Consider the following 24,119-nt stretch of genomic DNA (forward strand, 5'->3'; position numbering starts at 1 on the left):
TGAAGCAAGCACATGAGTCAGTTAGGAGTTGGGACATAGAGTGGGGAGGGTGTGTTTGTGCAGGGAGGAAAGTAGCCTCCTGCACTAGGCCAGAAGTCTCCCCTTAGGTCCCAGCTAGACCCCACTCCCCTTCAGCTTGTGACTGCTTTAGGGAAGGCCCCTTAGGTAGGGACTTTGCCCTGTTAGCAGTCAGTTTAGTCAGGCTAAGGATACAGAGGGGGAAAGAAGGGGGGCAGAGAGCTGCGAGCTTCTGCCCTAGGCCAGAAATCCCCAGGTTAGAGTTGAGGTCCTGACTCCCCACTAGTGAGGGTGGGTGGTCACAGGGACAGGCCCTTAGGTAAGGACCCTGTGCCCCTTCAGTTGTGTGATAGGCAGTGACCTAGTGACAGACCATGTGCAGTTCCTTAGTGCAGGGAGAGAGAGAGACCCTGTGCAGTTCCTTATTGCAGGGAGAGGGAGAGACACTGTGCAGTTCTTTGGTACAGGGACCCAGTATAGTGTATGCTGCATGTTCCTGTATGCTGCGTTGCTGATCCAGAGACTGTCCTTACGGTGAGACGTCTGGCTAGACCCCATCCCACGCGGAGGTACAGATCAGCGCTGGACCAAGCGGCGCCGGTAGACCCTTTGCGAAGACACCCAGGTGTAGAGACACCTGGGCAGGTATTTACAACCTTCCACACGTGCACCAACTTTAACTTGCTCCTCACATGTGACAGACCTGTTCACACACTTGGGTGGGCTTGGACTCTTTGGACACGGGGTTGGGAAGGGGTGTAAGTGTATAGCCTAGTTAGGGGCTAAGAAGTTTATAGCCCAGTTAGGGCAAGGTTATAGTTGGCAGCTAGTGGCAGAGGGTGGTACATATATCTTGTGTATTGCTGATGTATGTGTTAAGCTATATTCTGCATATAGTAAAGACCGTTGCTATTTTACATCCAGTGTATGTGTTCATTTGTATGTGTCCTGCGAGGAACAACTCCCGCTCTGCTGGGAGCCATTGCAGGTGGAGGCGCTGCACCATATAGTATTGTTCGAGAGGATACACCCCAGGCTCTCATTGGCGGAGGCTCAGGCCTCCTGTGAGCCTAACAGGTAAAGCACCACACCTGGTAACATGTAGGCCCCCCCAGCACATACACTCTATGCGATTGGGTGGGGGAATACCCGTTACATATGTATTTGGGGGGGGGGTGGTGGGTTGCATCTTATACCATTGTGTCCAGTATTTTTGGGCAAGCCACCTGGCAACCCTAAGTGTAGCACCCTTGTTAAATTAGACCCCTGTTCTGCATGTAAGCTGTGGCAGTGCCAGAGTTAACAACTAGCACAAGGCTATGAATGCAAGTTACTCCTTTGTGTATGTTATAATGTTGCACTTTCAGGCACATGTCTTGTCTGGCAAGGCCTAGAAATTGCTAGGAGGTTATGTGGTTGTAGGGATGAGAGACTTGCAACAGTTACTGTAGATCTGCCCAGTTACTGGGGGCAGAATGTTCACACTCCCTTGGTATATAAGGTGGGGAGCCTTCTTTTTACCCAGAGATGCTCCAGACTCCAGTGGATGCACATAAAGCAGCTATTCCAGGGGCGCGCAAACTGGGGGGCACGGAGATGTCTGGGGGGGGGGGGTGCGGGCGGTTGCAGAGGTCCCGTGCTCTTCCCCCAGGCATTTAAATTAAATGCCTGGGGATCGCGTGAGGCCTCTGCAACAATAAAACTTACCAAGATGCAGCAGATCACGTGACCCCGGAGTGTCATTTGACGCAGCTGCCAGGTAGGAGGGGGGGGGCGCACGAACTCTAGAGCAGGCAGACGGGGGTGCAGCTCCCCTGAACTATTCTATACTTCAGACAGGGAGATAAAGTGAAAGCCTTTCTCCATGGCACAACAGATGGGGGATGAGATTCCTGAGTGTAGGGTCCTTGAACTAGGTGCCCAAAAGAGGCTACTCTTGCATGGGAGATGGTGAAGCCAGCCTCTCCACGTTCAAGGAATAGCGAAAGGTACTAGTTTTGCATTGCCTTCAGGGAACTCCTGTCTGGAGGAGGAAAGGTTGCTATTCTATCTATGGCAGAGGCCTCGTTCACTAAAACCTGTCCTGACCTGATAAATGCTGTTTTGTATGCTGATCTTGCTGACAAAGACCACACTAGTTAAATGTTCCTGGTGCCTTGTTCTACAATGATTCCACTTTACAGCCGTGGCCTGAACCCATGGAAAGAAGACCCGGAGATAAGAGGTAACCAACTGAGCTAACACTCTATGAGCAGGTCTAAACCCTGTCAAGGAGAGTGAAAGAGACTGTTATTCATGTGCACCCTATCTCTATACAGCCGGGTGGGGTAGAGGTGTAAGGCACGTTCTATAGTGCCGGGCGCGTGCTACGTCGTGCGCGCGGAATTTTAGTTGGCCGACGTCAGTCAGCCTTTCTATACAAGGGCCGCGCGCACGGAAGGGAGAGGGGAGCCGACAGACAGCGGCGATGAGGAAAATCATCTTTTCGCGCCTGTGTGTGTGTGTGATTGCAGAACTAAAAAAAAATTATTATTTATTAAACTTTTTTTTTCTTTAAAAAATCTTTCACTCACACAACCCATGCACACACACATGCGCGCACACATGCGCGCACACACACATACACATTACCTGCAGCTCCCGGCTCTATAGACAGGAAAAGCATGCGGCACGCACGTACGCACGCTGTATATTATAGCCCTTACACTAGTCTTCCATATGCTTAATTTTTGGGCCCCTCTAGGTAGTCACGTCATTTTTGGGGCCAGTATGTGTGGGTGAAGGTGTATCTGTATGCACTTCACATCTGTTTTAGGTCAGGGGTGACCAACTCCAGTCTTCAAGAGCCACCAGCAGGTCAGGTTTTAAGGATATCCCTGCTTCAGTACAGGTGGTGTAATCAGTGGCTCAGACAAATACACAGACACCTGTGGTGAAGCAGGGATATCCTGAAAACGTGATCTGTTGGTGGCTACTATACATAATCAACCATGTATTATACAATCACACACCTTTTTATATATACTATTGAATAAAAATATATATATATTTTAAGTGTACATAAGTTAGTATATTTATATAAACACCATATGCGTGTATAGTATGCTATAATGAATAGTGTGTATATATATATATATATATGTATGTATGTATATACATTATAATATATATATATATATATTATAATATGCTGTTACAATGCCACAGACACTGAAAGCCCACGGCGCATTATGTTATGTACATTGTTATTATGTACAGCAGCATATTATGTGCATTGTTATTATGTACAGCACGTTAGCAGTTGGCGGGCTTCCCCCGCCCCAGCAAGTAGTGCTGCGCGGAGGCGAGTGGCGCCTGCCTGTGAGGCGGCTCTGCTTTGTTATTTTTTGAAGAGATCGCGTCACCTGTACACGTGACTTCCGCTCAGTCTCTGCACAAGAACAGAGGAGCGGTGACGGGAGACGCGCTGTCCCGGGGTATGTGCCCTGCACTAGGGATTTTTATATCGGGGAGGGGGGTTAGGCCCGTCTAGGTGGGAAGCAATACTAGTGAGGTGGAAGTACTGATTATTACTATTACAGGGATCCAAGTGATAATGTAGGAATGTTTATTTATTTCAACATATAGAACTACTTAACTTGGTAAATATGTATACATATATACGCCGAAGTGGCCGAGATAAAGTTGGTGCTAGATGATGTCTGTCTTCAGTATGTTCAGTATTGCAACAAATTACATGTAACTATAGGACGTTTTATGTTGCAAAACAAAAAAGGTGAGATCAAGAATTGAAGAACACCTGGAGCTGAATACTTGTATGAAATACAATGTCATACTCTTTACTCTTTAGTATACCACACTTCAACATTGAATTGTATGCCTATAACACACCCCCGTTAGCTGTAACGTTATATCTATGCATGGGGGCTGGAACTGGGGGTGGGTGATTTCTCCCCCCTCCTTCCCCTCAACCCCCCTGGGTTTATACACTTTTACATTATGGTTACGCACGATACTGGTTCTGTATGTGCAGCATCCAAAACAAAAGAAGGTAGTTCCTCTATATATCCATGTTTTAAAAAGCATGTGCTGTTCTGCTTTGGAGCACAGTTCTTGGGCACCTTTTTTTGTTTGACTCGGTGGATTACAAGGTTTGTGCTTGTCTTTATCAGGGATGGGTTGTGCAAATAGGGATTGGCTTTATGACCCTTGGTAACATTGTAACTTTCTAGAAGTGGTTTTATTTTCATATGCTTACGATTGTCTGAAATAAGTATTTTTTTTTTTTTTTTTTTTTTTAATAAGTAAGCTTGTTTTGTATGAATATTTATTATTGTGGAGGGATGATGAATATTTAGTATGCCCATTGTTTTTGCATAAAAAAAACCGAACATCTCTGTTTTACCATCAACCAGACACAGTTGTCCATGTCCTGTGATCATATACTGTAATGAATGTCCCGTTCTCCAATAATGCAGTCACAAATCATACATCGTTCATTTTCCACTACTTTTGTTCAAATATAATTAGGGGTTCTGTTTTAACCCCAAAAATGCCACCGATTGATCATCTTGCCCTATTAACAAGGGGATTACAGAAACTAAAAAAAAAAATCTAACAAATCTTTTATTTAAAAAAAAAAAAAAAGAAAACCCCGGCCTCTGTACGTAGTCACTGTCATGAGGATTGGCACTCCGCCGGCCCCACGACGTAATGCCCATAGAAGTTTGTTGTTTCTGCTTAGATCATGTCCTGTGTTCCCCTGGAGGGTTGGACACGATCTGCTCAGTAGTGAAACAGGTTCTTTATTTGTTTTTATTTTTTAAATCACATGACCCCTATTGAAAGCGGGCACATGACTGCACTGTGCCAGAGGCATTCAGGTACCCTGACACTTCTGGTACTCAGAGTTAATACAGTGGAAACACCAGAAAAAATAAAATAAACTGACCCCACTTATTTTTTGAACGCGCAATCCCTTAATATAATTAACACTAGCTGTACCAGGTGTAACATACTCCGATCTCTAGGAGATCTGAAAGGTTATTAATTAAACGTTTCGTTTTTTAAAGTGAATTTTCTGTGCTCGCACCTACCATATGAAAATTTCCCTTAGAGTAAATTGCCTTGTTGGTGACAGAAGTGCACTCCCAGAAGTGACGTCACTGCTGGCAGAAGAGGCCTGCGCAGTAGGTGCCACCAATGATCCTGCGCACACAGCCTCAGCACTCCATCCTGAATTCGCAGTAAGCGCCGGCTGGGCGCATGCACTCGCAGACTCATTGAGACGGAGCACAGACACACACAAGGAATTCGCAGTTACTATACATATAGAAGTGCAAATAAAAAACATACCTCAAATGGATTGCAAGATTTTCACACTATGCGAGGCCGCTGGCAGTTTTTGGTATAATCACCGGGCGCGCGTGCTAAAGTGCCGACTGGGACCGCGGCCTCAGTCTGTAAGAGACGCGCAGTGAGAATAGACAGAATCAGTCACTCGCTCTGCACGTCTCTAACAGGAGATTGTGCGGCTTTTATTTTAATAACATAGTATTGACACAGGGGGTCCCTGGGACTGAAATTAATGCGGTTCAGCACCGGAGACCCCCTGCTTCAATACATATGTCATTAAGATTAAATAAAACGTGCTTTATTACCTTAGCGGATAGCCGCTATGGTTATGAAGGGGTTAAACCAAAGTACCTTGTTTGTTGGTTTTAGAGGGGGTGGGTGAAGGGGGTAGTTGCCCCATGGTGGGTGGTTAGGCCTACTGGGAAGTTTGCGGGAGGGATTAACCCCTTCATTTCCTTAGTGGTTACTATCGCTAAGGTAATGGAGGCATTAACCCCTCCCACTATCCACCTGAGAGGCCTAAGCAACTACCCCCTTCACCCACCCCCTCTATCTAAACCTACTAGTACTTTTGACCATTCAAATACAGTAAAATACATAACAAATTGAAGTAATTAATGTTTTAATTGCCCCTGCCAGGATGAAGGCGTCTTCCTCTTCTGCCCGATCATGTAAAGGCCAATACCATCTCTCACACCCTCTACGCTCACAAACCCAAAAGGGCAAAAGCACAGCACAACCATTGATTGCCACTCTGGTTACCTATGCCCTCCATGGGAGCACAGATAACCACAATGGCAAATGTCTACCCCTAACACCCCCTTTTTCCCCCCAACGCATACAGTACGGAAATGGGCAAAAGCCCTATTATCCAGATCTGAATAAATGGTGCGTTTGTTTATGAAAAATAAAATATTTCCCGCCCTGACCAAATTCGAATCCCTCTGCCTCTGTAACTCTCGACCTGCCCACAAGCCTGACGAGACCTCGGGACTGAGGTGGAAAGGAGTAATACCACACACCTGATAGTAAACGGGGGCACGGCCGGAGTGTGGAAGTAGCGTAGATGGTCCGGGTAACAAGAATAGAAATGATACCGTACTTGACAGCTCCGGCGAAGAAGGGTAAAGTTCGTAAGCCAAGGGTCGTGGATTGGAGAAAGCAGCGTAGTAGATTGTCCGTGAGCCGTGTCCAAGGGTTGTAGAAGTCTGCAGCGTAGAAAGTCCAAAGCGAAGTCCAAAGGGTTCCAGAGAGCAGCGTAGTAGAGTCCAAAGTAAAAGGTCAAATCCAGGGAGGTCAGCAGAAATTCCAGGAACAGGAACAGACACTGAAAGACAAGAGAGGCCAGGCGACAGCACCAAGGTACAGAAGCTATGCAGAGCAAAGAGGAAATGGTGAAGGGGGATTAAATAGGGGGCTGGGACCAATCAGGGGAAGGGGGGTGACGGAGGATTGGCCCGAAGAAGGACCTGATAGGAGAGCAGAGTGTGAAAGTTTGGGACCAATCGGAGTGAGGGAGGAACAGAGGAGTGGCCTAAGTAAGACCCAGATAGGGGAGAATTACCAGAGGCTTTGGGAGTGGTCTGAGTGAGGGCAGGAGTGGAGGGACGGACGAAGGAACAGAAAGGGAAGAAGAACCTGGGAGGCGTAGCTGATGGGGAAGGGGCATGCAAGGCACGTGCGCCATGTCAGAGGTGGCGGAGAATAGGAGTGACGCACCGGAGGGCCTGGGAGCAGTAAGAAGAAGGGGAGGAGCAGCGGGACGGACAGGGGAAGGGTCAGGTGGGGAAGAGGAACCTGGGAGGCGGAGCTGACGGGGCAGGGGCAGAGACACGGAAGGTGCGTGCACCGCATTGGCGGAGTCAAGCGCCCGACGCTAACCAGTGGCGGTCTGGGTCCGCACGTGCCCGTAGGGGTGACGCGCAGCCTGGAGGCGCGGGGACAGCGGCCAGTAGCAGGGGACGCCGCCGGGGAGCACGAACGGCCTGTAATGAAGGTAAGGAGGCGCTGGACACGGGTATACCCGCAGCGCGGATCCTTACAGCCTCAAAGGCGAATACCAAAAAGGACTAATATCCGAGATTTACAGGGGAATAGCGTCGACACTCCCCCCACCCTCCTCCCTCCCCGTCCCATTCCTATATGCAAAAGTGGACTGCTGATCTTAACCTTCAGATGGACATGGAGGACTGGGAGGATGTCTGGGAATCGGCTACCAAAATGTCGATTTGTACCATAACAAAAGAAAATATCTATAAAATCCTATTCCAATTGTACCTGACCCCGAGCAGACTGAGCCAGATCTTCCCCGGCACACCAGACTTGTGCTGGAGGGGATGTGGTCAAAAGGGAGACATGGCCCACATTTGGGCCATGTCCAAAAGTTCTGGACCAGAGTTTAGAAACTTCTGCATGAAACCCTTGGACTGGAGGTCCCCTTGGACCCTCTGACATATGTGCTGGGAAAACCAATAGAAGACCTCCCTTCCCCATTATCCAGGCTATCCTCTATCTTGACAGCCGCCAGGTGTTCAATCGCAGCGGCTTGGAAACAAATAAAAGCACCCTCTAAGAGAACAGTTGTTAATAGAATAAATACGGTCATGAGCAGGGAAAGGCTCACAGCTATGTTAAAACAGAAGATGCCCCAATTCTACAAAACCTGAGAACCATGGCCTGGCGTAGGGGCCCCACCGCTCCTTCAGATCCTGGCCCTAGCCTGAACCCCAACTGGATAGACGGGAACGAAGACTGGACCACCATCTCCCATCAGCCCCCCCCCCCCCCACTCTGTCTCTGTCTTTTCCATCTCTCCCCCTTCCTTTGTCTCACCTTTAACCTATCTCTAAAACAAAGAAAACGGTTTATTGGATTGACTTGTATAACCCGCAGTCATATGCCTATGACTTCACTGTTAATTATACAATGCTATTATTTTCTGTATTTCTGCTACAAGTCTCCAATAAAAGAAAAAGATTGTAAAAAATAAATAAAAAAAAAAATATTACTCAGCTACCATATAGTAAATAAAAGTTGTACTTACCCCTACCAGGATGAAGGCCGTCCTCGTCCTTCTGGTTCTCTGCATCTTCAGTGGGCACCAACAGTAAAATAAAATTAAAAACGTAGTTTTTTTATTTTACTGTTGGTGCCCACTGAGGACGCAATTCATGCTGGCAGGGGCAAGTACAACTTCAATTTATTATATGCTGGCTAGGTAATAGTTTATTTTTAATAAAGAAATGCACTATTATTCAGGTCTGGATAATAGGGCTTTTGCCCATTACTGTATGTGTTGGTGTGCCCATTCATTGCCATTGTGGTTCTGTGCTCCCATTGAGGGCATAAGTAACCACAGTGGCAATCAATGAGGGTATTGGCTAGAATTTTTTTTGGTGTATTGTATTTTTATGTAGATGGGGTGGGTGAAGGGGGTAGTTGCTCTGGAGTGGGTGGTTAGGTCTTTGATGAGTAGTGTTGGGGATTAGCCCTTCCCACAACCTTCCTGTTAGGCCTAACTACCCCCTTCCCCCACCCGCTCTACCTCCAACAAACGTGATATGTGATGGTGCTTTTATCACAGCTGGCCCATGACATAAAGTATAAAACTGTCAAACTACAAAAAAAATACTACGGTAGCAAAGGTGCTATATTGTAGACTTCAAAAAAAATTGTGTTGCAATGCAGAGAGCACTTTTGATATTATGTATGTTTTTTTTTAATTGAATTATTGATTATTAACAGTTTCCAGTAAAATGTTAGTCTACGTTGCTTGATTCGAATTGCCATTACCCGCTTACCGCGTTACCCCTCTATTATTGTGCTTTCTAATTTTGACATGGTTGATAATTAGTTAAAATGTAGAGGATTGTTGGGTTTGGACATTCTGAAGATGGACTAAAGCAATGTTTTTCAACCAGAGTTCCTAGGAACCCTTGTGTTCTCCGACCATCCCTAAAGGGTTCCCTGTAATTGTCAGGCCATTTTAAAATGACCAAATACAGAAGAATTTACAGTGCATCTGATTTCTGACGTGCTATTAGAAATCTGTAACGTTGTGGCTGAGAACATAGTTTGGTTTTATAATTTTGATGGTTACATTTCTGCTACATTAACCTCTAGGACAGGGGAGCGCTAACTTTTGCTGTTGCGCCCCCCCTTCCTTGCCTGCTTCGGTGCTCGCCCCCTCTCCCCCACCTTTTTGAGCTGTTTCAAATGATGCCTTCGGGATCATGTGGTGTCACGTGACCAGCAGTGTCATGTGACTCCTCGTCATATGACCCCGCGACATCATTTGTTGCCATGGCGACGCGTCCCACCACCGTCTGAATCACAGTAAGTTAAGAGTTGCACAGGCCTCCCGCGATCCCCCGGCACTTAATTTTAAATGCCTTGGGGAAGAACGCAGGGCCTCTGCAACCGCCGCGTCCCTCTCCCTCAGTTTGCGCAACCCCATCTCTATTGCAGAGGTTCCCAACTCTAGTCCTCAAGCACCACTAACAGTGCAGGTTTAAAGTATACCCCTGCTTGAGCACAGGTGGTTCAGTCAAAATGATTGGGCCACCTGTGCTAATGAGAAGATAACCTTATAATCTGCATAGTTTGTGGTCCTTAAGGAATGAAGTTGAGAACCTTTCCTTGGAAGTCTCTAGCAGGAGAATGGGAGAATATTGTCCACACCAGCGGTGGCCAACTCCAGTCCTTTAGGGAAACCAATAGGCCAGGTATTAGAGATATCAATGTCTAGGACTGGGCCACCTGTGCTGAAGCAGGGATATCCCTAACACCTGGCCTTTTGGTGGTCCTTGTGGACTGGAGTTGGACACCCCAGGTCTACACCCGTTGCTTGCAAAAAATACATTACAGTATATCATTAAAAAATAATCTCCAGCGAGTATACACATTGTTCTTGCCTTTTTTAGTTTAAATACCCCTGAAATGCCTACATTTCCTCATTTTAATCTCTTGGCCGCTACTTAATTTCCGTGAATACATGAAAGCCCTTCTGCATTAAAATGAGAGGATTAGTTTACAATTCAGGTGTAGCCATCTCCAGTCCTCAAGAGCTATCAATAGATCAGGTTTTCAGGATATCCCTGCTTCAGCACAGGGGGCACAAGTCCGTCTGAGCCACTGATTGAGCTACCTGTGCTAAAGCAGGGATATCGTGAAAACCTTACCTGTTTGTTCTTGAGGACGAGAGTTGGCTACCCCTGGTTGACATCCTCACGCCTTTGTGTGAAAGTGGCTGTTTTTGTTTGTGTGCTTCTGCTTCACTGTTTAATTATATTTTTCTTTAAGCTTCTTAGGATAAATCCCCTTAGTGTTTGTAGGCTGAAATGGACATTGCCTGAACTGCTGTAAAAACGGTATTCTGTTCATATTGCTGGTTATCCTAATTTCTTATGGGGCAAAAGACCTTTGCAGAAAAATGTTGCTAGGTATAGAAACTACAGAACAGAGAGGTAAAGACTTGTTTTAAAATGAATATTCCGAATGATTTAGATAATGAATGCCTGTGAAGTTTGCAATGCAATGCACGGGTCAAAACTATAGGGCTTTAATTATTTACATTGGTATTTATTCTCAGACTGTTTGATCACTGGAATATGTAAGCAAACATTTGTGCAGCCAGTTTACAAATTCAATATGAAGTGTGGGCGGTACTGAATTCTCTGTTCAAATGTGAATGCTTAAATCCCTATTTTATTAGATTGTGACTTTATTTGGGCTTCTGGTTGGGTTGTGATTATGGACTGCAAATACTGCAATAAGTTTGTAACATATTACTCTGCTTTCTTGTCCTATTTAAAAGGTTTAGTCTTTTAGTAAGGTTTAGTAGTTTAGTAAGGTTTTGCTATTTGTTGCGTTTTTTTTAAGCTTAATTTGAATGCATCTAAAATGTATTTGAACAAGACCTTCTCCTAAAACAAAAGCATCTCTGCTGAGCAAGGTCCCTCAAGTCCTGGGACCTCTTCTCTTTTCTCTGTACACACTCTCTCTAGGTGACCTAATAACATCTTTTGGGTTTAATTATCACCTCTATGCCGACGACACACAAATATACTTTTCAACACCTGACCTTACACCTGCTGTACAAACCAAAGTTTCTGAATGTCTCTGCTATATCATCCTGGATGGCCCTCCGACGCCTTAAACTCAACATGGCTAAAACAGAGCTCCTCATACTTCCTCCCAAACCTGGCCCTACTACCTCCTTCCACATTACTGTTGGAACTACAATAATTCACCCAGGAGCCCAAGCACGCTGCCTAGGGATCACATTCGACTCCTCTCTCACATTCGCCCCTCACATTCAAAACATTTCTAAAACTTGTCGCTTTTTCCTCCGCAATATAACTAAGATACGCCCTTTCCTCTGTTGTTCGACTGCTAAAACTCTGACTCAGGCCCTCATTCTCTCCCGTCTTGATTACTGTAACCTCCTGCTGTCCGGCCTTCCTGCCTCTCACCTGTCTCCCCTACAATCTATCCTAAATGCTGCTGCCAGAATCACTCTACTCTTTCCTAGATCTGTCTCAGCATCTCCCCTCATGAAATCCCTCTCCTGGCTTCCGATCAAATCCCGCATCTCACACTCCATTCTTCTCCTCACTTTTAAAGTTTTACATTCTTCTGCCCCTCCTTACATCTCATCCCTAATTTCTCGGTATGCACCATCCAGACTCTTGCGTTCTTCTCAAGGATGTCTTCTTTCTACCCCCTTTGTATCTAAAGCCCTCTCCCGCCTTAAACCTTTTTCACTGACTGCCCCACACCTCTGGAATGCCCTTCCCCTCAGTACCCGACTAGCACCCTCTCTATCCACCTTTAAGACCCACCTTAAGACACACTTGCTTAAAGAAGCATATGAATAGCACTGTGGATATTCTAAACACGATACATAATGCTTGGCCCCCTGCAGACGCACTTACCATAACTCCCTCCTACTGTCTCTGTACGTTCTCCCTACCTACCAATTGACTGTAAGCTCCTCGGGGCAGGGACTCCTCTTCCGAAATGTTACTTTTATGTCTAAAGCACTTATTCCCATGATCTGTTATTTATATTATCTGTTATTTATTTGATTACCACATGTATTACTACTGTGAAGCGCTATGTACACTAATGGCGCTATATAAATAAAGACATACAATACAAAGTGAATAATATCTCCCCTCAATACGTCCCACTATACTCTGTCACGAACAGCACACAAGTGAGCATGTGACATATATGTACAATTGTGCACAAATTGACCTATTGATGTATCTACCATTTAACATCTGGTGATACTAAGGTTATACATTTGTTTTGCTACATTGTCCCGTGTGGACTGTTCTTGCCTCCTGTCTTTCTGTTGGGGATGATGTCATACACGAGAGCTCCGGTGCTTCATTGGCGCACCCTTCACGCAGAGTAGACTCCCTGCCCATGCGTACCTGCTGGGGTCGGGTGAGATGCTTAGACGCTCATGATATTTGGACTGTTGCCAATCTGGGCGTGAGCCAGTGTCCATTCGGGCTGCTGCCCCGTCCGCTTGTTCTTCAACGGTGATCATCCACCCCGGCTGGTGTTCTTACCGAGCTTCAGCTCACCATTGCCATGAGAGCTTGCTCCATTGAAATTGGGACTTTCTGCGCCAGATTGTGTGTTACTCTAGCGGTGGTTTGAATCTGCTTGCCTCCCACCATCACCCTCACGAGGCTGAACACTGGAGCGAGGACCGACTCCGGTGTCCAGGCTTATGGTTTTTATACCTTTAATGCTTTTAACTGCTGAATTTTTTTTGTACGTGTTTATTAAGCCCCTCTTCCCCCCCTACTATATGCAAACAGGGTTAATACACACCGCCAACTCGCTGCCCCACCTTTCTCCTTCGCAAGGTACTTCAAATGAGTTAATATTTACATGGACTCCATTGCAATACAGGCATGCCCCATTTTACATACACTCGCGAGTACGTACATATTTGCAACTACACCATACCCCTGTTTACGTACGCTCGCTTTGTGAGTACGTACACTAATTTTTTTCCCCTGCTGCTTGACGGCAGCGCGCACGCCTCTCCCTCACCACTCGCAAAGAATGAGGCAGGGAGGTGAAGGACCGGTGAGAGGCGCGCACGCGTACTTTACCAAGGGAAGCCTTGTGCCCCGGACCGGAGGTGGGATTGTGGGAGAAGATGTGAGGTTCCCACACACAGAGTACAGACACTGTCCCAGGTAACCTCATCAAGTCATATGTTTTACAATGAGTGATATGTTGTGGAGAGAAAGGAGAAGGCAGGGGAGGGTTTGCTCCTTGTGATAATTGTTAGTTTTCATCAATAACTTGCAATTTGTCTAAGTGGACAGGAAAATACACCAGCAGCCCTGCTGACTGGGGTCACAGTGACAACACAGCAATGGAGAAGAGCAAATTGCAGTTGCTCACAGATCCAATTGAATGCCTTTGCATAGAAGGGAAGTAAAAAGGAGAAGTAAATGCGTTATTTACGTCAGTTATGCACATATAACTTTTGCAGTACAGTACATGCATTGTCAAGTGGAAAAAAGGTAGTGCTTTACTTTAAGTACATTTTCGCTTTACATACATGCTCCGGTCCCATTGCGTACGTTAATGCGGGGTATTCCTGTATATCTTTAACACACTGCCATCACCGCAGAAATATCAAATATGTAATTTACAGTCTTCGGTCTAATTATTTTGAAAAATATGCACCAATATACCAAATTCTGTTGTAGCAAAATGTGTCCGAAAACGTAAATTACTCTCTAAAGCCCCCTCAGCATTTCCTGCTCTTAAACAACATTTTTTTGTTTGTGTTTAAAAATCATGGCAACCTTTAGGCTGCGCTTATAGTGACAGCGATGTCGCGTGCGCTTATAGTAAGCGTGATGCGACAGATTTGTCGCGATCGCTGGAAGTCATCTCTATTTGATTTTCCAGCGACCGTCGCCGGCACTATAAGCGTAGCCTTAGACTGCTCTCATTGGTACTTTTGTGTCATTCAAGGTCTTTCTGTTTTTCTTATCTCCGTTATTAAAGACTTCTTCCCTGCACAAAAGTTCTGAGAGGAAAGAAGCCCCTCTGAAGCTCCTGACTGTATGTACTTCTGACGTTTCTGTGGTAAGTTACTAATTAATTCAGCTGTTTCACCCTTTTGCTCCTAGCGAGGCTTACAGGGCTCCCTTGGCAGCTTAGTTTGCTTACCTGATATGTGGAAGCAGCTTCACCGCATGTCAAGTAAGGGGCCATAATGTTAACAGTTGTCTTTGTACCGGTTAAAGTGTTTAAAGTGTTAAGCTTTCACAACAAAGTTTATAATTGTTATATACTCCAGTAAAATGGTAAAAACGTTGGCTTCTTGTATACATCACAAATTATTATATACTACAAAATGTCTCTTGACTCCATTTTAAACTGGTTCACTCCAGGCTTCCCGTAACCCTAGGTCAAACCCTTTAAGTGCTGGAGGGTCCGCCATACCAAAGGGCCACCCCCTCTCTGCAAAGTTGTGATGACTGGATCACAAGGTCACCGCAGTGACGTCAAACGTAAGAGGGTCCTCTTCCATTCAAATTGCGTTCAGCGCTCCACTGGAGCAGTGACTGCAATCTACACTAGAAAAGGAGCAAGAAATTCCACTGGTGTGCCGGGCCGCAGGACGTACACAGCACACCAGCTAAACATCTCTGGAACCTCTGTTCCGGTTATGCATAAGACATTCCAAAAAGTTGAGGGGACTGCTCTCCTGTGTGACTTGTTAAAATGATTATGTGTGATTTTGAAGTCTCTAGACTTTTTGAAGTGAAACTTCTTTGCTGGCACCTACTGTACGAACCGAAAATGTCCTTTGCAGTAAATCTCCTTCATGGTGATGTGAATACAGCCACGGAACTGACGTCACTTCTGGCAGAAGAGTGCGACGCCAGTGTTGGCAGCTCGGAGCGCATGCACACATACAAAAATTCACAGTTTGTATAAATATAGAAGTGCAAATAGCTAAAACGGCGTGTGTGCTGAGCACGCGCGTTCTAAGTCAAACTTGTTTGCGTTTTTGTCACTGAAATTGTGTTTAGATTTTTCGTGAAACATCACCATCACAAGTACAATTTCTGTGACAAAACAGTGACAAAGGACAAAAGTTTCACTTAAACTGCGCGTGCTCAGTACACACACCTTTTTTTTTTTTTGTAAATGTGAACATACTACCCCTCTGCATTGATGAGTTTATCTTCTTTTTTTTAAATGGCAAACAAAGATATGAGTCACAGAAATGTTCTAATATCGAAATGGTGGTTTTATTTTTTGTGAAGTCATCTGATTTAATCAGGTTAACGTCAAAATGCCTGGAAATGTCCATATCTGCAAGATGTGCTCTATGGTTAAAACCATGACTTGCTGATTCTGCTTCTAAAGCCAAGCTATGTATTATTTCTTTTGATGGTTCCTATAATTTGTTCTAACTCTTGATCCATCTTTGGATCAAGTTATAGAAAAGATTTCTCTAGATAGAAGATTGACCCACTGGGAGTAGATCATTCTTTAGATCACGCCTGCACAACTCGTAAAGTGAGAAGGGCCGAACTGCTCCAAGGAAAAAAAAAAAATTGGGCCACACAGGTAAAATTATCATCATCATCATCATCATCATCATCCTCCTCCTCCTCCTCCTCCTCCTCCTCCTTTTTCACTGACTGTTTCACACCTCTGAAATGCCCTTCCCCTCAATCAGACTAGCACCCTCTTTATCCACCTTTAAGATCCACCTTAAAACACACCTACTTAACGATGTATATGAGTAGCTCCGTGGCTGATACTATACACCTCATACATAAAGCTTGGCTCTCTGTAGACGCACTAACCAGAACGCCCTCCTACTGTCTCTGTACGTCCTTCCTACCAACCAATTAGATTGTAAGCCCTTCGGATCAGAGACTTCTTTTCCTAAATGTTACTTTTCTGTCTGAAGCACTTCTTCCCATGATCTGTTATTTATATTATTTCATATTTATGATTGTCACGTGTAGTACTGCTTTGAAGCCCTATGTACATTAATGGCGCTATATAAATAGACATACATACATCATACTTGCATACATACATACATACCAATTAGATCTCCAAGGGCTAATATGCCCTTTCGAGGAAGGCAATCGGGCAGGTAGAATAAGGACACTAGCACTAGGGCGACGGCACCAGGCTTCTCCAAAAAGATATAGTTCCGACGAACAATCAAGGAAACAGTGAGCACTTGCTTGATGGAGAAAGGATGAAGCAATTTACTCAAATTATAGAGGCTGAGGACTTCATATTTGTGGGGTCTCCAGGCACTGGTAAGCAGATGCAACATACAATTCCTTGTGTTTCCACCGGAATGCTTTGTATAAACCCCCTCACCCCCCCCTCAAAAAAACCACCTGTTCCCTTAAAAGATGACGACTAGGCATACTATAACTGAGACTAAGCCCAGTATTTATACCCCCAAAAAGTCAAATCAACATGTGAAAATCATCACCAGCTATCCCTCATTGTCCCCCACTGATTAGATCAATTCTGCCCTCCATGTCTGCGTCTCAGTCCATGCTTCCACATCTGGGTGTTGGTGACGTCATCATGGCCTCCGTTTGCGGCCTGATTGCGCAGAAGAGAGGACAACTCCTTCCCAAACCTCGCGAGACTACGGGAGCAAAGGGTACCAATCAGGACGCAAACGGAGGCCATGATGACGTCACCAACACCCAGATGTGGAAGCATGGACTCCTGAGACGCAGGAATGGAGGACAGAATTGATCTAATCAGTGGGGGGCAATGAGGGACAGCTGCTACTTATTTTCACATGTTGATTTGACTTTTTGGGGGTATAAATACTGGGTTTATCCTCCGTTATAGTATGCCTAGTCACTTGAAAAAGACCTTTTTCGGTTGAAACGTTGTGTGGCACAAATACATTTACTTGATCATCATATCCGTAGTGGATCCACTTTCTTTTGCTTGGATCTGGATGACTTTGATAGGTACTCCTTAAACCAACAGCACCGGTAAACTGTATGTATATTAAAAACCTTTTGTTTGCCCTAAAAGGATGTCATGCTGGATGCAGTACACCACTTAATGAAAATTATGATTATCATAGCAGCCATGCTAAGACTAGAAGGTATTTATTTCATCCCATATCTAGACAATGGCATGCAATAACATCATCACGACTGACAGAGGATATAAAATTATTAGTACAGTCATTAAAGCAGCAAATATGTAGCACTGCAATTTGTTTTATCTTATATGATTGAAGCAGAGTTCTCCAGAGCTGAACTTTTTACATTTTGGCTCCGGGGACCCCCTGTTTCCAGAGATACGTGCCAGTATTGCTGGAGCTGGGGAGCCTAGCAAAATGGTGGCTTGCATGTCCCACGGGCCTGTGAAAGCGTAGAAATAATATCATTAAGTCCTAGGGTTCAGAATAACACAGTGAGTTTATTTGTACCAAGGTACAAAGGAGAGAGAGAGAATTCAAAATGAGCTTTCTCATCTGACCACATAATGTTTGACATCACCTTTTATACATTTCAAATGAGTAATACGCCCCTTAAGGCGGCTGGCTTTGAGATAAAGAAAAAATATAGTGACTTATACAAAAAACCTTTATTCAGGCTAAAATGTATGCTTCGCAAGCTAAACTTTACCCTACATATTTCCCCGGAATTTGGGCCTCATAACCTCCTGACTTAAGGAGTCAACCCCTCAGCCCTTTGTGTGTAGCTGCAATATAAAAGAAGTGGGGGCTATCTCACTCATCCAATATACTACAAGAATGAGTTTGTTATAAAAACTGAGAATGCAATTATTTTAAATTTCAAGTCTAGTAGGAATTATACGAGGGTTGGTCTTTGCCAGGACCAATGCTCTGCAGCGCAGCTTTCATACACAAATAAACAGCTGCTATACACATACATACAAGCAAACACTCAAAATGGCTGTTGAGCCAAAATGGTGGTTATGATAGTCTGCTTTCATATAGCCTAAGCCACACCCCTTATCTCCAATCTTCACAGGCCAATAGGAGGCCGTGTCATCAGTCGTTGCAGCTACCTATTGCCCACGTGACTTGGAATTTAAACTCCACAGAGATACAGCAATACTATAATTTAAAAAAAATTAAATCGTGCAATACTACGTTTTGCTGCTTTATCCTGATTCGGATGGTTCAATAATTTGGAGAAAAACATGCTGACTGTCGCAGAAGCTCCAATTCCTGGGTTTGTTGTGGTACAAGCACATTTTTCTTTGTCCAGTAATATGCTGTTCTCTAGTAAAAGAATACAGAAGAATATGATCAGTATCCTACCCTTGGTTTTAGATGTATGAAAGAAATAACAAGGTCTATGTCTGCATCAATGGAGGCGATTAACATGGGCAAGAAAACATGAGAGCACTACAGAACAATGTGCTCTCAGCCTGGAACTAGAAGACCACTTCTCCATGACCTCAGGCTGTGAGATTGTTGATGGGAAAATCTCAGGTACCTCAAAATGTTGTCCTCTTTTCTTAAGGATTTGACAAGTTCTTACAACCAATGCCAGCAAAGTTGCTTGATGTTCACATATGGTACATGGTCAGTCCAAGGAAGGTGGAAGCCACATGAAACATGATTGTCACCAACATATTAGAACGGAGAGCCATATTCTTGTCAATCACTCATTTCCAGGACATTATCAGAAGTCAGACACTCAAGATCCAGTCACACATCTCGACTGCGGTTGTATATATCAGGGTTGCGCAAACCTGGGAGTGGGAATGGTCTTTGAACCATGCAGTTCATAGCCCGTGTCATAGCATTACATTTTGACTTGGGTTCAGAGCTGATCAGTTTGGCAGCAGTGCCACCTTGTCTTCTTCCAGTCATGGAGGACCTACTCTCCCAGGGCCCAATATTTCAACTGGATTTGATGAAACGTCATCTGATGGCATGGAATTTGAAATGAAGAGTAGAGCTAGTGAATACATCTCTAAACAAGTAATTCATACGCTCCTCCAATTTGATAACCTGTAGATTATACAAGGAGGCCTGATGTGCTCCAAGTCATTTGGTCGCACCCGTTTTGCAGATAAGGCCGCAGTTATAGCATCGGAACAAATCCATGTTGGTCAGTGGAAGTGTGGTGGAGCGCGACGGGGGAGACCTCTTGGAAATTTTTTTGGTTTTTAGAAGTGACGGCCGCGTCACGTTATTTACTATTGGCCAATCACAACCAAGCACACACTAACCAATCGCAGCCGAGATAAACCAATCACAATGCTTGAATTATCTGCTAGACAACTAGTGAATCAATAGGCTTGGCCTTGGCTTATTTAGTAAAAAGTTAAGTTCTGGAAGTTGCATTGAGGCTTACTGTATCTTCTATACTGTATGTATATATATATATATATATATATATATATATATATATATAAATATATATATATATATATATATATATATATATATATATTTATAATTTACAGTATGGATATCATCTATTAATTGATTTGGTGAGGTTTCCAAAAGAGATGCATTGTGGAACCAACAATGCAGGACTTATAAGGACTAGTAAGTACATGTTTCATTAATATATAGTAATGGTCTCGAATAATTAAAGTAGTAAATTATGTAAAATGGCTTTAAACATGTGATATTTGTGATATAGTAGTGCACCCGTTTTTGAAATGTAAAAATGTCTAAAAATATAAAAATGTGTACCGTATTTTCACAAATTGCTTATCCCGATGTAAACCTATTTTTCTAATTACATTTTTAGGTGACGTTTTAAGAATGCAATGGAAAAATCTGTGTGATTCTTATTGCAGAGAATTGAAAAAAATTAAAGTTCCTAGGTCTGGCGACGCTGGAAGTACTGCAAAAGAACACACATCATCTTGGCCGCACTTCCAAACGATCGAGTTCTTGAAAGTGCAAATGACTCCAGCAGCAACAGTGTCCAATTTTGGAAGTCCAAACATCTGCAGAGGACATAACTGAGCAAAGTTTGGCTGAGGAATCAATGTATGGACAGCCACGACTCTAGAACCACAGCAACCGCAGCAGAAGAAAATGGGAGCCTCAGTTGATTATAAACAACAATGACTAAATATTGAGGAACGCAAAATAAATAAGATGACATGCACTGCTTATAAAAGATGTTCAGGACAACGGTATACCTAGTTTTTGAAACACCGTAGAAAATACATAGTTATGTGGTTTGTGCTATATATATTTTTATACCAGTTACAAAATGTGTGCCACGTGTTGTGTTCCTTGTTTGCACTTTATATGTAATAAAAAAATGTTTTGCTGTTTCAAACTTTGTGTATATTTCCACTTTCATTTCCAAACTATTGTAAGAAAAAATTATAAATACAAAATTCAAATAAAAAATATAAACTTTTTATTAAACTTACAAAAATAGTAAATTGCATGAATGTTTTTTACAACAACAGAAACAACATTTTAAATGGTGAATAAGAATTATAACAGTTTTTTGCCACAGCAACCTCTGCATTAAAATATCGTTTAAATGATTAACTAATTTGTTTTGCCGTATTTGTTGTAGGATTATTTGCCCTACATCTTGACAGCTGTGCAGAATGTATGGGCGCAAGATCAATAGTTGACACATCAGTGGAGCCTTCCAGATCGATAACAATGTTATGCAGGATAGCCACACATTTAATTATTTTCTTGGCATTTTGTGCCAATGTTTTAATAGTACATGCCATTTAGCTGTCATTATTCCAAAGGCACACTCCACACAACATCTAGCTCTTGAAAGTCTGCAATTGAAAATGTCCTCTTCATTTGTTAGATGCTGATGGCCCGTTGGCTTCATAATGTATGATAACAAAGGATACGTCTCATCTGCTAATAGTACATGGGGCAACTGTTAGCTTGTGGCAAGCTTTTTGGCAAAGAGAAGAGCAATGTTTGTTTTTCTTCAATAAGATGGTAAAGCGATGAAGAAGTAAACACCCCGCCATCAATTTGCATCCCATTAGCGCCCACATCAATAGCTATAAGTTTGCATTTGGCATCAGCAACTGCTTGTAATACAATTGAAGTGTAATGTTTGTAATTATAATACATGGTTCCTGAACTTGGGGGCTTCTTGATACGAATATGCTTCCCATCAATACAGCCCACACAATTTGGGAAATTTCAATTACTGTGTAATTTGCTAGCAAGAGCACTCAAAACTTTCAACAGCATATGAACAGCATTAAATGCAGGTCTGATATACTATTTTTCCAACTGACGTGCTACCCATCATAAATGAGAATGCTAATCCTCGACATGGTGTTCCTGTGGAAATAAATCTGTAAAGACGCAAAAAATTAAAATGTATTAGTTGGTACATATATTATATCTGATTATTGCCTACTATAAATACACATTATTTTTCATTATTTTTCATTAAACAGACTGTGTGTGTGTGTGTGTGTGTTGGGTTGTGTCAAGTTATTAGGCTAATAAAAATAGGAAACGCACTATTACAACAATAGGCTTTATAAAAAAAAAATATTTGTTCATAATAATAGTACAACAACTAACCGTAGCGTAGATTTATTCATTCGCATACATGAAAAATTTGCGATCATGCTTCCGAAGTTCCTCGTACAAATTTCGCCAATTCGCCACGTGCTTCACGATTAATTTCGTGGACATTTGTTCTTCTATCACAAAAAATCTCAATTCTTGGCTAGACACTCCCTCAAGAATAGCATTTTCATATTTTTGGACATTGGTTTAGAAAACGCCTTGTTGCTTTTCTTTTCTTATCGCTTTGTTTACTTTTTGATTACAGGCAGTAACGTCGCCTCCCTGTTGCGCTTCAAATCGCATAAACAGAGTACACTTTTAACTTCAGTGACGGAAGCGCGTGACGTCACGCACATGCGTGCCCTTTTACTATAATCGCAGACTAAGTGACCTTACCCTAAAACCTTACCTTAACCACTAAAAAATGTACAGCTAACCTCCCTATTGTACAACTAACCCCACTACTGTACAGCTAACCTCATCGAAGCACCTGTGACTGAATACCGGCAGGGAGTTGGTTACAGCGGGATGGCCATGAACAAATGGTGTATCTTTGTCAATTAGAGAGGTGTTGTGAGAGGCGGTGCAGCTGCCTTAGAAGGAAATATTCAGACCGGACTTCAGTTCTTCTCGGTACAAAAAAGTTTATTACTGGCACATTGAAAACAGCAAGAGAACACCTCTCACGCGTTTCGCGTGATCCCCCACGCTTTATCAATTGGTCAATTGGTGTGAAGATAACCAGCAAGATCCAAAAAAGATATTAGTACCTACAATTTTAGATTTTCTACCAACTTGTTTTGAGTAAAATCTAGGTCACTTTGATTTAAGGTACAAATTGCAATCAGCACATTTTATTTAAAGGGGAATCATTGACGTCTCACCCACTCATCTGATGTTTTACAGCTACAACAGGGATCTACCTTTTTGGTCTTGAAATCCGTCAGCAAGAAGCCGTATTCTTTGTGGCCATTATATCAGCCAGAAGAGTGGTAGAAATTCAGTCAACTAATCCGCCTTCTGTAATTTTTCATCAAGATAAAGTAGTCCTATGAGAACTGTACCCGAGTTTAGATCTAAGGTTACATCATTTTTTCATTTGAATCAGGATATCATCCTCCCATCTTTTTAGCCAAAGCCACAGACAGAAATGGAAAAATAATTTAATTCTCTGGATTTAGTAAAATTCCTAAGAATTTATTTTGAGAGGATTACTTGGTCCAAAGATTCTGTTGCCGCATGCCTGAAGTCAGCAGTTCTTCAAGCCTATAATCAAGCAGGAATTAAATCTACAGTATGAAAGCTAATTAATTCAACAAGATCTCTTTCCACATTGTGTACAGATAATAGAGACTACGGCTCCGATTATACAGATGCACTGGAACGTGTGCGACGTTCGCAAGCACATTCTTGTGCGCGCGACTGCCGGGGAGACGAGGCTGAAATCTGTTTGATTGGACGGCTACGTCACGTGACGCGGCCGTTAACCAGAAAACAAATTTGGAAAACGCTTCAACTGTCGCCCGCATTGCAGTAGCAAGCGGCGCGACAGTCGCGGTAGGTATAAGCGCTTTGCGGGGATGCATACTATTTGTTTTGGCGCTGCGCGGAGTGACACCACGCGTGTTTTTTGGTATAATCATGGCTTAATGCAGTAAGATAATTCAAAGATGGTTGAGATAGGCACAAGGCTCTGCTAAGTGTGTATATATATATGTATATTTACAAATGATGCTTCATTACAGATAAAAGATTGGATCAAGCCAAGTGGGTCTCCTCTGCAAACAATTTTTATGTTTCTATGTTTGAAAAGGTGTTCATTAAAATGTCTTGGGAGTTTTTTTTCTTTTCCTTTTTTAGAAATTTCAAATACATGTTTGTTTATATAATGTTTTACCAGGAAGTAATACATTGAGAAGTTACCTCTTGTTTTCAAGTATGTCCTGGGCATAGTTAAGATTACAAATAATACATGGTTACAAATACAGTTACATAAGTGAACAGGATTATACATTATATACAAGACATTGCATGCACAGTTAGAGATAATATATATTACTAGCTGAGAGACCCGGCGCTGCCGGGGAGCAAAACCTCCCGCTCCCTCCTCTCTCCACCCCCCTGTCTTCCCCCCGTCCACCCTCTCTCTCCGCCTCCCCCCACCCCC

General features: G+C 43.3%; 1 protein-coding gene across 6 annotated transcripts in view; it reads left to right on the forward strand.

Annotated features, from left to right (window-relative positions):
* The first annotated feature begins 3,365 nt into the window (after positions 1-3,365).
* The window catches only part of C2H8orf88 (chromosome 2 C8orf88 homolog), a 78,956-nt gene continuing 58,202 nt past the window's right edge, over positions 3,366-24,119 (forward strand). For 2 of the 6 annotated variants that reach the window (XM_075582896.1, XM_075582880.1), the window contains exons 1-2: positions 3,367-3,494; positions 14,425-14,505. The gene's annotated coding sequence lies outside the window, so the exon portion shown is untranslated. Of the gene's footprint in view, positions 3,495-3,680; positions 3,794-14,424; positions 14,506-15,980; positions 16,003-24,119 lie in introns of those variants that run through there. The other 4 variants (XM_075582912.1, XM_075582887.1, XM_075582902.1 and 1 more) reach the window with 4 other exon arrangements.

Source organism: Ascaphus truei, chromosome 2, assembly GCF_040206685.1.
Source record: "Ascaphus truei isolate aAscTru1 chromosome 2, aAscTru1.hap1, whole genome shotgun sequence".
In the NCBI taxonomy this organism is placed as follows: Eukaryota; Metazoa; Chordata; class Amphibia; order Anura; family Ascaphidae; genus Ascaphus; species Ascaphus truei.